We start from the raw sequence: 16,351 nt of genomic DNA on the forward strand, positions 1-16,351 counted from the left end.
CTTCTGCGCCCAAGTACATTCAATTCCAAAGTATTTCACCTTTCCATCATCTCCAACATTTTGTGTTCTATAAGCTATAGCAAATCCAAGGTTTTTCTCATATTTTGCATAAAACTCGTGCACTTCTTGCTTTGAGGTAAAGCACATCCCCTTCTTAGGTTCTTCAATTTCACCACTCTCATTTAATGAAGGATTGTTCTCTGGTTCCTCAACTTCCTCACCCCCACTCAATGTAGGATGGTTTGAATCAATGTCCATTGTACCTTCAAACTCAAATGCAAAGTGTGAAACAGTTTCTATACATCACACAAATTCAGCTATAGACACATCCCAAAACACACATATACATCACACAGATAGCAATTTTATTTTGATTATTGCAAAGTGCTGTGCATAAAAGTCTAGAAAACATGGAACAATAAAGTGTTGTCCATATGTTTGCACTAGTATGTTAGTTATCATTGGGTTGAAGTAGATAATTGGAACATAGAACAATAAATTTGCGTCTACTTTTGAAGCACTGTAAAATACACTTACTGTTTAATCTAAGACATGTTTTTTGGGACTTCCTCTGTTTATGTAGATTAATTAGCTGAACTCCATAGTTATGAAGATTGAAAACACAAAATCAAAAAAAGATGGAATACATAAAATAATTGAGTTTTCAGAATTAAAAAAGTTGTGACTAAAATTAAAATTATTTTCCCCACTATCAAGAACTAAAAGTTGTGTTCCTAATTTCATTTCATCAACAAGAACAAACATAGATTCACATTTCCCCACTGTCAAGAACAAGAACAAAAATTATTTTCCCTACTGTCCACTACATTACATTTCACATATTTATTTACCACAAGCAGTATACAAACTGAAAAATCCCCACATTCAAGCTTAACAAAAAAAAAATTATAAGAAAAAAAAACTAAAAAAAATACGCACCAGCAGAGATTGACGGACAGCACAGTGATCGACGGTGGGTAGAGATTGCTGGACGCCGAACAACACAGTGACTGACGCTCGGCAGAGTTTTTCACTGGTCGTCGGTGGTCACCCAGGTCGGTGGTTAGCACCGATCGATCTCAGCGGTGGTCGCTCTCATCTATTCTTCTTCGACGGGCTCCTCTCTCTCTCCTCTCCTCTCCTCTCTTTTCTTCTTCTATTTCGCGCATGGTGTCAACTGGGCCAAACATTCAAAACTCACATTAATCAATTTGGGGGGATTCAGGGGGCTCGTTTCGAGCTACATAGTGGGGCTGATATCCAATACTAATTATATATTATTCTATATTATGAATTTAACATTTAACATTTAAAATTTATAACAATTCTATATATGAAATTATATTTCATTTTTTACATTATTTTATATAATTACAATTCATAGGAAAAAAATTTTACACAACAATGATACTTTCGAGAAACCTCAAAAGTTTAGATTCATTACTTGAGTTACTTTTTCAATTGTTAAACAATAAGTTTTTTTATATTTTGACATCATATTACAGATGATTAATCACTTCACACACTGAGATGTATCTATCGTTTGGATTTTTCATTATTTTTTCTTTTGGGGTTTAAATATTATTATGTGATTCTTTCTTAATTAGTCATTGCTAAATTTCTTTTCCATAATTAATATTTTAATTTAATTTAAAATGCTTATTTTATAATGTTATAATTTAATATATATATATATATATCATATAAAATCATTATATGATAATTCACGTACAACATATTTATATTTAATCTTTTTAATAAATTTTATATAATTTTTATTTCTACATATTTTTATTTTTCAAATGACTATAAAAGAAAATTAAATAGTTAAAATTATTTTTAATTTTATATTACTAATTCTTCTTCTAATTTAACTATTATTTTTAATATCAAAATGAGTATTTATTTAATTATTTTATAATTTAATATATATCATACAAAATTATTATATGATAATTACACTTTTATAATACAATAGAATTAAAATTATCAAAATACGCAAATAATTTATCTAAAGTTAATATATATATAAGTATTCGAGTAATAATTTTATAGAACGATACCGCTAATATTATCAAAAATAACACACGCATTGCACGGATCAATTACTAGTATATATATATATATTGAGAAATCTATGGTGCACACCAGGTGTACTGTATATACTAATAATTAAAAAATAATAATATAACTTCAATTTTTATAGTTATAATTAAAAAAAATTCATAATTAAATATAATATGAGACATAATAAAAACAAATCATGAATTATAATGAAAATAATGTAATAATTAAAAAATAAAATGGTTATAATTAAAAAAAATGGCATAATTAGGTGCATATAATATATCATTTTTAAAGGGGACATTTACATACAAGTCCCATTTTATAAACTTATAATCCATTAAGTCCTATATAAAATTATTTGCTCCTTCAAGTCCCATTAATTTTTAATAGGCCAATTTACCCTTCCAAGACCTCCTCGCCAACCAGACACACACACACACTCTCTCTCTCTCTCTCTCTCTCTCTCTCTCTCTCTCTCTCTCTCTCATCCTCACAGATCCAGTCTCTAGTGTCCCCCGTATGACTCCACCTTCCCCTCCGTCCAGAGCGTCGTCGACTCCAGCACCGACCTCGACCACGTTAACCTCACCGCCCAGAGCTTGGAGTGGCTTGACGATTCCACCGAAAACGAACCGAAACAGGTTTGAGAAAACTCCGTGAGACTTGTCGGAGGATTCAGATGCAGAAGAAGCATCGTCGTCGGAGACTTAGGGCTTTGACATCGCCGATCTTGTTGAAGATCAGGAGCAAGATTGAATCGAAATGGTCGATCTCGTCTGATGATGATGAAGTATAGGGTTCTGGGTAGACTTTGGTGGTCAGATCTGGACGAACAGAAGGCATCTGAACCAATATATATATATATATATAGATAATTATGTATACACAACTATATAGACAAAGAGAGTGGGGGAGAGTGATGGGATTTGGGATAGTAATTGTGATGCCAAATTGAGAACCTTCTCAATTTATAATATTCTCAATTTTAATCATGAAAAAATTGAGAAAATTTTCAAAATTGATAATTATAAATTTTTTAGATTTGATAGTTTTGATAATATTTTCAGTTCATACTAGAAAAAAAAATTGAGAAATTTCCTACTTTTGATAATTATAAATTGAGAACATTCTCAGTTTTGAAATTGTGAACATTCTCAGTTTTTGGATTAAAGAGTAAAACGTCTTTTTACCTGTATATGGGACTTATTGGTTCAAAAATTGTTTGATAGGGCCTAAGCTACCACCAAATGTGTAGATAGGACTTTTAGGTAATTAACTCTTTTTAAAAAGGGTGTATATTAGGATTTCTTATATAAATTACTAGTTTACACATGCATGTGTATGTGGGCTATTATTATAGTATGTTTAAGTTTTGTATTTTAATAATTTTTTAAAAATTAAAACATTGCTATATGAAATTGAATAGAATAAATCATTAGATATATAATAAAATTATATAGTATGATATGTATATTTTTTAATTTGTTATACACTCAATGATGTCGACTCCAATTCTATTACCATATCATTTTGGGTGAATTTATGATGTCGACCCAATAATTTGTCATACACCCAATGATTTGTTATCATTTTAGGTGAATTTATGATATCATTTTGATTTGTTATACACCCAATTATGTCGACTCCAATTCTATTATCATATCATTTTGGGTGAATTTATGAGTCTTTAACATTTCTTCCGAATTTATTATAAAAAAAAATTATGATATGTAACTTTTTTCAATAAATAAATATAAACCAAATATTAAAATAATTCTCTTATCTAAAAAAAACTACTAAGATAAGTCACCAAACTAATAAAGAAGAAGAAAAAATACACATATATACAAATGACTAATTTTATTAATACATAAATTATACTTGTATAACAAATAATCAATTTTATTAATAAGTAAATTATTAACAATTTTTAATGATAAGAAAAATATTTTTCAATTAACCCTTTTGTTAAGAAATAAATCATTAAGTCAATTGATCATTTGTAATGATATGAGAAATATTTTTCAATAAACAATTTTGATAATTTATTATTGCATAAGAGAATAGTTTTTTTTCCCTTGAGTATTGTGTTAAATTAAAATTTATAACAAACGATAGTTGTAATTTCTAATATTATAGTACTAGTTCATATTTTAAACAAATTTTATGAGTATATTTGTGTGGTAAAAAGGGTTTTAGGAATACTCTTGGATCCAGGTAGACGCTTTTGATCCTATGGTTGCTACCTCAAAAAGGAATAAACACTCCGGATGGGGGTGCCAGAATTAGCACTCCGACGAACAAGTCAGTATCCTCTCTAGTTTTTACTTCTATTTTAAATTATCCCATTTGTTTTTACGTATCTCAGTTTGGCTGTAGCTCCTCCTTTTTATATTGCATTCTAGGGGCCCACTTTCCCATCATCACCTTTCATTATCATATCTGGGACCCCCAGATATGCCAGAAGAATTACGGAATACTCAGTCCTCAGATATATTCTACTCGGCCTTGGTCTTGTTCAGATAGGTCTGGTCATGTCGAGTTATCCTCACCAGTTTTCTCAACTCTAGACATCCTCTTTGAGCAACTCAAGCGGTTAGATTTACTCAGCCCCCACAATTGCCCCCCAAACATCTAAATTATATATTTACTTGGCGTGTTTGGTTTCTTGGCTAGTAGATCAGACAATCCTCAAAAGTCAGAGATACGGCGGTTGCACTTCTCTTCATACTGATTTGTCATAATAGACGCGTTAATCATTACAGCTTCCCGCCTCTTCGTATTTTGACATTCATTTGATGTGATTTAAAATATGTACATCCGTATACTCTTGAAACGAAAGGTCATCCTTTGAGCATTCTTCATTCCAACCTTCTTCAAGACCTCTGCAACCCTGCTTCCCACTGTTCATCTTCGTCCTCAACCTGTAAGTCCCCCTCTCTCTTCTCACTCTATTCTTCATTTCAGTTCCCTACGTGTTTTTGCTTTGTTTTGTTTTATACACTTTGTTTTCATTCCATCTCGAATGGTGAGGCACTTGAAAGCTCTCCTCTCAGAGGATCGAGTTGCAGTCTTCCGTTGTCACTTTTCGATTCCAAACAATGTCCACCTATTACTTGTCGCAAACAATGTGGTGGATATAGAGAGGGTTAACATGAACATGATTAATTTCCCACTCTTGGTAATCGCTAAGGGTGGAGTCCGATTCCCCCTTCACCATTTTGTTAGGGTTGTCCTACATTATTGGGGACTAATTCCCTCCCAACCTAATATGAACTTTTACCGAATAATCATGGGTATAGTAGAATTGAACCGCCGACTAGGTCTTAACCTAGGGATCCCAGCTATTTAGCATTGCTACGTTATGGTGAAATCAACCGGTCGGCAGGGCCGCTACTTTCTAAGAGCCAAAGACATTGATCACCACTTGGTGACTATGCTCGCCAGCTCTAGCAAAATGGTTGACGACGTTATGGTCACCGTCCGAGGTAATTGGAAATTCAGCGAGGGAGAAAATCGCCAAGACCCAGTGCCAAGGCGAAAAGGCGAGCCAAGTGGCCGACTATAAATGTTATGTTTTGCATAAACAATTCATTCAGCTTAACTGTTGGATGTTGAATTCATTCTGTCTTGCAGGCAATGACTTAAAACGAACATTGACATTGCCGAACGAAGTCGTCCTTAAACAAGTGAAGGCAGTTCTCAATTACAAAGGCCGTGCAAACTTTCAAGGTCAAGGGCGAGTGGCCCATGTCTTCCTGAAGTACGATCCTACCTGCTCTACTTTCTCGGCCGCAGATAATATCCCTTTACCGAGAGATGAACGGCAACTTACTGCACTCATATTCCCTAGTTTCAAAAGCCTAAGGGATATTGGCGCCGAGGGTTCTGACTCTGACACCAGCGAACAAGTCGGCGAGGACGCGCAATTAGAAGGCTGTGCAAAGGACCAGGAGCTGAACAGGGAGATTGACTTGGCATTTGAGCACATCAACCCTGATAATTCTGACAACCCTTCTACTTTTGGCCGAGTAGACTTATCCGTTCCCGAGGACGATATTTTCATCGGTTTGAAGGATCTACCAAGGGTCGAATCGGAAGCCAAAGAGATAGGAGGAGAATCTCTCACCCAATTTACCAGAAGACGGAATGTCGAAAGGATGGTAGCCAGGCAAAAAGGCGGCGGTTCTAGGGGGAGTCGAGTAACTCCAACAGGTGAGGTTCCTCTAAAAGGGACAGCCAATCGAGAGATTGTCACCGAATTGGCTCTTCAGCCACAGACAGAAGTTATTGAAGCCGATCTTCAAGGGCAGAAACGATTTGCTGAGATAGGCCCCGACCCATCTGAGGCGTCGATTGATAAACGACCTAGATTAGAAATGCTGCTCGTGACTGATAGTTTATTCGAGCCATTCATCATTCAGCCACGAATGAAGAATGCGTCGGTTCCATCTAACAAGTCAGCCATCAAAGACCTGGCTGTGGCCCTTAGTGTGGCTTTGACTCTCTCGTTTCCAACAGACAAGGCAACTTTTCGTGCCGAATCAAATGTCAATGCGATTGCTCTGGCAGCGCAATCGGCCATACTGGTAAGTTTTGATAAAATGTCTAACTTTGTAAAATATCCTTTTGAATCTGACTAAAGTCTTGACTTTATTGATGTCAGACGGCAGGAAGGATTGTCGAGATCGGTCGACGGCATTACGATGCCATAGAGCGACTCGGTATACTTGAAGGCCAACTTGAAGTTGAGACACGCAAGGTGGTTAATGCAGTGGTCGATTTGTCCGTGGCGACGGCTAAGGCGGAGGAAAAGCAGACGAAGGCCGTTGCAACTGAGGAAAAAGCGCAACACGCTGACTTGCTTCGTAGGGCTGCTGAAGAAAGGGAAAATTGGATAGACGATTCCCTCAAATCGGCTCAAGAGGAAATATCAAAACTTAAGGCCGACCTTGAGGTGGAGAGAAAGGCGAAGAAGCTTGTTGCGGCGGATGCGGCCAAGGCTTTTGCCGCCAGAGAGCTTAAGGCTAAGGAATTATATGCTGATGAAGCCGTGAAGTTCGAGAATCGAGGTTTCAAGCATCGATGGCTCAAAGCTTTGCCGGCCACCAACGTGACTCTTGATCAGTTGATTCCCAACGAGCAATTGGAAGTTAAATCGCTGGAATCAGATCCAGAGGAATTCGACTTTTGAGCTGCCGTTTTTGTAATAGATATTTTTGTTTTCAACTGTTTACTTTGATCGGCCGTTTTTGTAATAGATGCATTAAACGATTTAGGCATTATACTAGGGCCATTTTCATGTATAAAGTGTCGATTGTACCCGTGCAGTTTATTAATGAAAATGTCCATTTTGCTTATAAATCTATGAGTATGCCTTATTTGGTTAGTAATAATAAAAATAAGAATAGGAATAATAAAAATGAGAAAATTACCAAGTGGGGCAATTGTACTAATTCGGTAGATACATGTTAAAGCTGAATCGATTAATAAATCTGCTCTTGCCCCAGCATATCACTGAGCGTAGCCGCCGAACACAATTTGAAGGTAGCTTATGAGGTCAGATGGGGCACCTGTCTGAATTCGGCAAAACTAATGAAGAGCCGAATAGATTAATAAATCTACCATTGCCTCAGCTGATCACTGAGTATAACCGTCGAATACAGTCCGAAAGCAGCTTATGGGGTCAGGTGGGGCACCTGTCTGAATTCGGCAAAAATAATGAAAAGCCGAATATATTAATAAATCTACCCTTTCCCCGACTAATCACTGAGCGTAATCGCCAAATATAGTCTGAAAGAAGAAGGGGTCAGATGGGGCACCTGTCTAAATTCGGCAAAACTAATGAAGAGCCAAATAGATTAATAAATCTGCCATTGCCCCAACTGATCACTGAATGTAATCGCCAAATACAGTTTGAAAGCAGCTTATAAGGTCAGGAACTAATGAAGAGCTGAATAGATTAATAAATCTGCCCTTATCCCAGCTGACCACTGGGTGTAACCGTCAAATATGTAGATAGGCGAAGAGAGCGAACGCTTCGTAATCGTACCCGCAATTAATATGCAGGGTAGCCAGGCACGTATGGGGCCTGTGGACTCTTTAAATAGACGCTGGTAAGAGTGTGACTGATAAAAGGAATACCGGTGCGACCTCAACGATTACGTACGTCTAGCAGAGTATTCTTTAACAGTAAAGGCGAAGGAAAAACACTAGTTGATCTAGAAGCACAAATGAATCACGGAACCGGTGGAGAATCTTCTCGTACGAGTAAAATGGCGTCGGAGGAACGAGAGAGATATTGATCCCCTTATTGTCAAAGCAGGTCCTTAAGAGGGGGTGAGGTAGAAAAATCACCCAGGAAGGGGGCGCAACAATGAGGGAACTTTAGGATTGGGAGTACCCATGCCTCAACACGAAACGAACCAACTAGGCCACCACGCCCGCTAAGTTTTTCAGTGTTTGTTGGGAACAAACCAATAATCGAGGCAGATTCAATTATTCGTGATCTGAACGTGACAGTAGAGTTTGCTAGGCAAATATTTCCACCCAAAATACAGCAGTCAATGGTTGGTCGGGCTGATTACGAAATTTTTTGAGAGGATGTCCATGAAGCGGTCAAAGAAATATATAGTTCCTATGAGATATGCATACACCTTCACGCCGCACGAAGAGAGATCAAATAGAAAGACAGCCCCATTCGGGACTTGGAGCGCCGCGCAGAAAAGGCCGAGATCAAGCTGAGAAGGCCAAGGCTGTCGAGACGTAATCGGCGGATCAAACGAACCCAGTTATGACGAACAGAGTAAACTAGCATCTGCTTGATCATACCATAGCCGATCGGGACACAGCAAGCATGTTCGCAAAAGAGGTGATAAGAACGCGGGCCTATGAGCAAGGCTTTTTCGACGGCCGAAAGATCAGCATTGAGAAGACCAAGGAAAGTTAGCGGATGACATTTGTTGATGCGAGAATTGTGACATTAAGCACAGATGGATTAAGGCTTTGCAAGCAGCGGGTGTCGATTCGGCGTCTTCGTTGTACCAAAATTACAAGTTCCCCTTCGAGGCTTATGAGACCGAAAAGACTGATAACGAAGAAGAAAGTGCCAAACAGGAAAAGGCCTAGATAATCAGAAAGACATTGTATTTCTTAGTCTCTGGTACCCATGTATTTGTATATATTGTTGTAAAGAATAAATATCCTTTGTGCGTATTTGTTTGATATTTTGGTTGTTCCTGTCAGAAATGTATGTTTGTGGTTCCATGTTATCTTCTTGCTCTTGGTCTTTTAATGCACCTTTAGAATTGTTTTTCGATTAACCGTTGCAGTTTAATTACAAACTTTTACTAATTTAAGCAATGCTGATCTAATAAACCTTGCAATGAACACTCCGAATTCGGTGCCTATCATGATAATGCACGAAAAGTGCTTCAAATTCAGCGTCTCTGCTTTGGCCAATCGTGATCATGCATGAAAAGTGCTCTGACTTCGGCGTCTCTGGTTTTGCCAATCGTGATCATGCACGAAAAGTGCTCCGAATTTGGAGTCTTATTCGACCGATTGTGATCAGGCACGAAGAGCGCTCTAAATTCAGAGTCTTATTCTTTGGTTTGGCCAAACATGAGCATGCATGAATGGCACTCCGAATTTGGAGTCTTGGTTATGGCCAATCGCGATATACACAAAGGATGATCCAAATTCAAAGGCTTTTTCGGCCCAAACGTGAGCATGCATGAAGGGAGCTCTGAATTCGAAGTCTTGGTTATGGCCGATCATAATATATACGAAGGGCGCTCCGAATTCGAAGACTTTTTTGGCCCAAACGTGAGCATACACGAAGGGCACTCCAAATCCGGAGGCTTATTCGGCCCAAACATAAGCATGCGTGAAGGGCACTCTGAATTCGAAGTCTTGGTTATGGCCAATCGTGATATACACAAAAAACGCTCTGAATTCAGAGGCTTTTTCATCATTTAACCATTTTCAATGAGACCGCAGTAAAGAAAGCATATTGTATTATGGAATACGTAGATGCATACATGTTTGTATAACAGTAAAAATCAAAAACGAACTAGCATGTCGTACAAGTTGGCTTAATGATAAAATTTACACAAGTGGATCAAATTCCAGGGGCGTGGTAAACTTCTGTCAGCCATGTCTGAAAGCTTATACGCCCACGTCCCGGCAATCAAATCAATCTGGTAAGGACCATCCCAGTTGGGGCCTAATTTATCGTGTGCCGAATTTTTAGTAGCAGGAAGTAGGGCTGATCGCGGGTCGGTTTTGTCCGGGTGCGGGTCAAAACCGACCCGACACGCACACATGCGGGTTGGAGAAAACAGACCGGCAACCGCCTGCGGTGCGGTTCGCGGGTTGTTCGGGTGGGTCAGTTGGTTGTGCGGGCGGGTGTGGTTCGGTTTGCGGTTTGGGCTTTTTTTAAATTGGGCTTAGTTATGATATTAATTTGAACAAATTTGACATGTTTGGCTACTTTTTAAGCATTTTTTTATTATTTATGGAAAAGTTATAAATTAAATTTCATGATAACATAAATGCCCATATAATGATATAATAAATTTTACATTATTCCAAAATACAAAAATAATTGATAAAACTAATTACAAACTAAAACATTAAAATTCACACTAAAATCAATCTCCATCCATCCATAATCCAAAGCTTACCTAAATTTTACATTCATCCAAAATGCAAAAATAATAATAATAACTAGTTATCTCCATCCATCCATAATCCAAAGTTTACCTAAATTTTACATTCATCCAAAATGTAAAAATAATAATAATAACTAGTTCTCTCCATCCATCCATCCATAATCCAAAGCATACCTATTAATCCAAAATGCAAAAATAATAATAATAACTAGTTAGAAACTAAAATAAATTAGTTTTCATCCATCCATCCATCCAAAATCTAAAGCAAGCTTACCTAAAATTTAGTGCTCCAATTAATTTTACATTCATCCAAAATAAAAATAATAATAATAAACATTAGTTACAAACTAAAATAACATTGTCTACAAACTTCATCCAAAATAATTTCAAAAGGTGGTATCCATCCAAGGCTTCACTAAACTCTTTAGGTCCATCTTCCAATGTCCAATCTCATCCAACAATCTGCCAAAAAAAATTCCAATGAGCCAAATTAATAAATATAAATAAATAGATATGAATAAATAAACATTAAGCTGATCTCAACTAATTAGAAAAATCTCAGACATGAGCCAAATGAACATTAAAGTTCAATTATAGCATCTACATTAGACTTTGGGGTTGAAGAGGAACATGGCTCCAAAGTACCTAAAAGCATGAGTCAACAAGAGAAGATAAATAAACTTGCATAGTAAAAATAATAATAGACTTAAAAATGAAGAGATATTCACATATTACCTGAGTCGTATTGCTCAAATTCCTCCACATCATCCATTGTTTGTCGAAGAGAAATTGGAATGTTGCTTTTAAGCCAATTTTGTGTGCATACAAGAGCTTCAACCATGGAAGGGGCAAGTGAACTACGGAATGGATCAAGGATACGTCCCCCGGTACTGAAAGCTGACTCCGAAGCAACGGTAGAAATGGGCATGGCCAACACATCCTTTGCTATTTGAGATAACACTCTATACTTTGTTGCATTATTCTTCCAATATTCCAATATCTCAAATGTCTGATTTTTTGCAAAATGTTCAACCTCGCCCAAGTACTTGTCTAATTCCGACTTGCTTCCACTAGTGAAGCGCCCTTCCAAATATGAATTAAATTGGGACTCCATTTGAGAATCCAAATCATCCTCATCAATCACCATTGTCTCCACTTCAGTCACCCTCGAGACACTCTCATTTGATGAATAAATTGTGGCATAATGGTTGTACAAACGAGTCAAACAAGAAACAATTTTGTTCACCATCTCATCCACCTTCCTCTTTTCTCCATTAAATATATTTGTAAAACAAAACTCCAAGTATGCTATCTTTTTTATAGGATCAAGAGCAACAGCAACATACAACAACAAATTAATCTTATTTCCATCCCCCCAATATTTGTTGAACTTTTGCTTCATACTCATAGCCATTGTGCACAAAACATCATCATTGTCCAAAATTAATTGATTAATTGTGCTTTCAATTTTAAACATCTCTTTATAAAATGCATTGGAAGTAACAAAAAGGGACCCGGAAAATTTCTTTGTTGCAAGGTAGAATAGTTTCAGAAATCTCACAAACAACCTACATTTTTTCCAATCCTCCTCATTTGGAATCCTCCTAATCCCACCATCAACATCCTTGAAGTAAGTTTCAAAATTGGAGTCTTCATACTTCAAACGGTTAAAAGCCTTCTCAAACTTTTCAGTAGCCTCCAACATTAAATATGTGGAATTCCACCTTGTTGGTACATCTAGGCATACAAGAGCAGTAGTCACAAGTTTTAGATAGGCCGCACACTTCTTAAAAGCATCTTGCCGATTAGGAGAAGACCTCACATACCTAACCGCAAGTCTAATATTTGCAATAGAATCATCCATTTCTTTCAATCCATCACTTACAACAAGGTTTAGAATATGTGCACAACACCGCATATGCAAAAACTCATGCTCCAAAATGGTCCCCTTCCAATCTTTGGTATTCCTTCTCAAGTTTTGAATGGTAAGATTGTTGGAACTAGCATTATCAACAGTTACAGTGAAGATACTATCGATGTTCCACTCAAGCAAGCACAACTCAATTTTTCTACCCAAAGTTTCCCCCTTGTGATCTTCAACTTGTTGGAAGTTTATGATTCTTTTTTGTAGTTTCCAATTATCATCAATGAAATGAGCCGTTAGACACATGTAACACAAATTTTGAATAGAAGTCCAAATGTCCGTAGTGAAGCAAATTCTACGACCCTTCATCAACCTCCTCAATTTATCCCTCTCGTTGTTGAATATGTTTGTCACCTCTCTTGCTATGGTATGACGAGATGGGATTGGTGTGAATTTAAGAACGGCAACATTACAAAATCTTTTAAACCCAACTCCCTCCACAAATCGAAAAGGTAACTCATCAATAATCACCATCTCGGCAAGAGCCCTTTTACAAGCCTCAAAACTAAAACTTGTTGCCACAACCTCAACACCCTCTTCGACATTTTGTTTTGATTTAAAACTCAATGTTTGTTGCCCATCTTTATCATTGTTTGGAAATTGTTTGCAATTAGGGGTATGACTTCTCAAATTACTAGTCCCATGAGTCCTAGAATCGGCCATATACTCTTTAAAACAATACTTACACACTGCTCTACGTTTCCCATCTTCTCTTATAACCTTATCAAAATGGTCCCAAACCGAGGATGGTGCTCTCCCACCACTACTCTCACTCTTTCTTTTGTTCGGGGGTTTAGGAGGCTTAGATTCAGATGGGGAAACATTAGTTTGAGAATTAGATGATTCTGGTGGAACAATAGGGCTTCCGGTAGATTCAAAACTAGCATTGTTATCTTTATCCATTCAAACTGGTAATAAAAAATTAAAAAAGTATGAGATAACAATTAAGTCATGGATGGTATTAATAATTGAATCTAAACCATAACAATTCTAGCAAAAGCATCAGCTATTTTCAACATGAAAATAAAATAAATACGATCTTATAAACTTGAGTCTTATAAAATAAACCATCCACATCTCATTCACCATTTTTGTTTTCAAATTTCTACTCAAGTTTATAAATCAAATAAATACAGTCTTATAAACCTTATTAATATTATGAATGTGACCTACATGCTACCAATTTTAAATTCACAATATACATATGAATTATGTATGTTATAGTTTTTTATTTGTCGAGAATGAGTATTCAATAATTTCCCTACTTTCATGGATTAATCATTATGGTTCTTTCTCCTATTTATAAAAATGATTTAGAATAATTCCAATGGTAAATGTAAAAATAATTTTGCTAAAGTGTAAAGAAAATATAACCAATTCTCATTTTTGGCTATTATCAATTTTTATTTTATTTTATGATATTGATTAGTTGTGTTGATGTGCAAAGATTAAAGTTGTGCAGGGATTTGCGAAAAAATAACAAAATAAAATAAAGTAAAGAAAAAAATTATATGAACAAAGGAATGGAATGGATACAAAATACAAACAAGATTTAAAGAATTTATTAATGAATTAAATTTTAAAAAAATTTATTCGATTACATGCATTAGGTGCCTGATTTTTCTCTTCCTAATAATTTTTTTGAAAAAAAAAAGATGGGTACCTAAGCTTCAACCGCAGCTTTGTGAATTCGTATATCCTTATAAACCTTATTAATCTATTCATCTTTTGAAAAGAGAGGGGAAAAAAATAGAATCCTAAATTAGAAAACAAAAAACGTAATGGAAAAAAAAAAGATTAGGGAAGTGAGGTTTTATTTTTGTTTCAGGACATGAAGGATTCCAGGAACAGCCTTAGAAGATACGATGATGCATCTTTACTAGAGATTCTCAATAAAAAAGTTAAGTTGGAAGCATTTTTTTTGAAGAAATTAAAAATCTAGTGTATTTTTGAAAAATAATTATATATGCATGAAAAAATTTATGACTTTAATAATTAAAGTTATAAATTTTATTATTAACACTGCACTGATTTGTTATCTCTCTCTCTCTCTCTCTCTCTCTCTCTCTCTCTCTCTTTCTCTCTCTTTATTTTTTTATCTCTAATTATCCGGAAGAACAGTTGTGAGAATTAGTAGATGATTGGGAACCAAGCATTTTAATCAAAAAAAATTTTTAATTAAAAAGTCACAATAAATTATTAAATTATTTTTTTTACTTTTATATAATTTTTTCTTAAAATATTAAAAAGTGACTAAAAAATCAAACTTCCAAACCAGCCCTCAATATTCCTGTCTTTGTGCGTGTACATACACCATGCAGCATTTACAGCCAGCCAGATCACACCTGTTACATCTCTTTTTCATATTATTTTATTTTTGTTTGCAAAAACATAAAATACAAGTTTCAGATCCACATCTAAGTTTCAAAAATCTAATGAAAGCATATCCACATCTAAGTTTCTGCAGATCCACAAATTTCAAAAATCTGGCACACCCAAGTTTCTGCAGATCCACATCTAATTTCAAAAATCGAATGAAAAAGAGACACAGAGAGAGAGAGAGAGAGTGAACCGTATAGGGCTGTGTTGTTGCCGATCGCCGGTTGATTTGCTGCTGCCGATCGCCGGTTGCTATGCTGCTGTCGATCGCCGGCGTCTCGCCTCGCCGCCGCCGCTGCTGCTGTGCTGCTGCCGATCGCCGGCTGCTGCTAGCTAAGAAGGGAAAATACAAAAGGGGGAGAGATGAGAGAAATAGACGGGCTGGGTGGGTTCAGGCTGCGGGTAGGGTAATAAATAAAATAAAGGTTTATTTTGTAATATATTATATATATATATATAAATTATAATAATACGCGGGTCGCGGTTTGCGGTTCGGGTAGGGTCAGAACCGCAACCCGACCCGAACCCGATTTTTGGCAGAATTCTTGACCTGCACTCGCCCACCTACCTATATCGAAACCGCCCAAAAGGCTGCGGGTAGGGTAGGGTCGGGCGGTTTGTGCGGGTAGGTGGGTTCTGTGCCCAGCCCTAGCAGGAAGCACTTTCTTGAGGACCAATTCTCCAGGTGCATAACGACGTAACTGCACACGTTAGTTATACGATTTGGTGAGCTGCTGCTGATACAACGCCATGCATGCACGCAAGAGTACGATCTCAGCATTTCTCAATCAAAGTCAGATCTAAGGCCAACATCATGTTATTACGCTGTAGACGCGCCCGCGTGGGGCCTCATGCTACAGTTCGGACTCGATTTGTGTCACGGTTCTTAATCTGAACCAAAGAGTCCAAATCTGGCAAATCGTTTTGAGAAACAGATTTTTGAAAAAGTAGTGCCAAACATGGACTGCTTTGCCAGATACAGAGTCGCCACCTAAATATTTTTAAAATGGGGAAATTTAGGAAACCCTGACTCGGTGCCGAAGGCCACATGTCCGTCATCACCGGAGTTGTCTCGGCTCGGGAGCTTGGGTACGATCGGGGAAGGTCAGCTATGAGCACCCCCTTTCGCCCGGTCCGAAGACCGGCCTCTACTAACCGTGATATCCGTATTTGAAAACTTTATGTGTTCTTATTCCATTTATTAGCCTAGAATTACTATGTTATGCGCGCAGCAAACAAGTATAGACTAGATTGCCTAATTTGGAAAGAATCATTGCATATCCGTTTGTTTTGAAAATGTTTTAAA

The sequence above is a fragment of the Camellia sinensis genome, chromosome 9 (assembly GCF_055761805.1).
Source record: "Camellia sinensis isolate YWXY chromosome 9, ASM5576180v1, whole genome shotgun sequence".
Classification (NCBI taxonomy): Eukaryota; Viridiplantae; Streptophyta; class Magnoliopsida; order Ericales; family Theaceae; genus Camellia; species Camellia sinensis.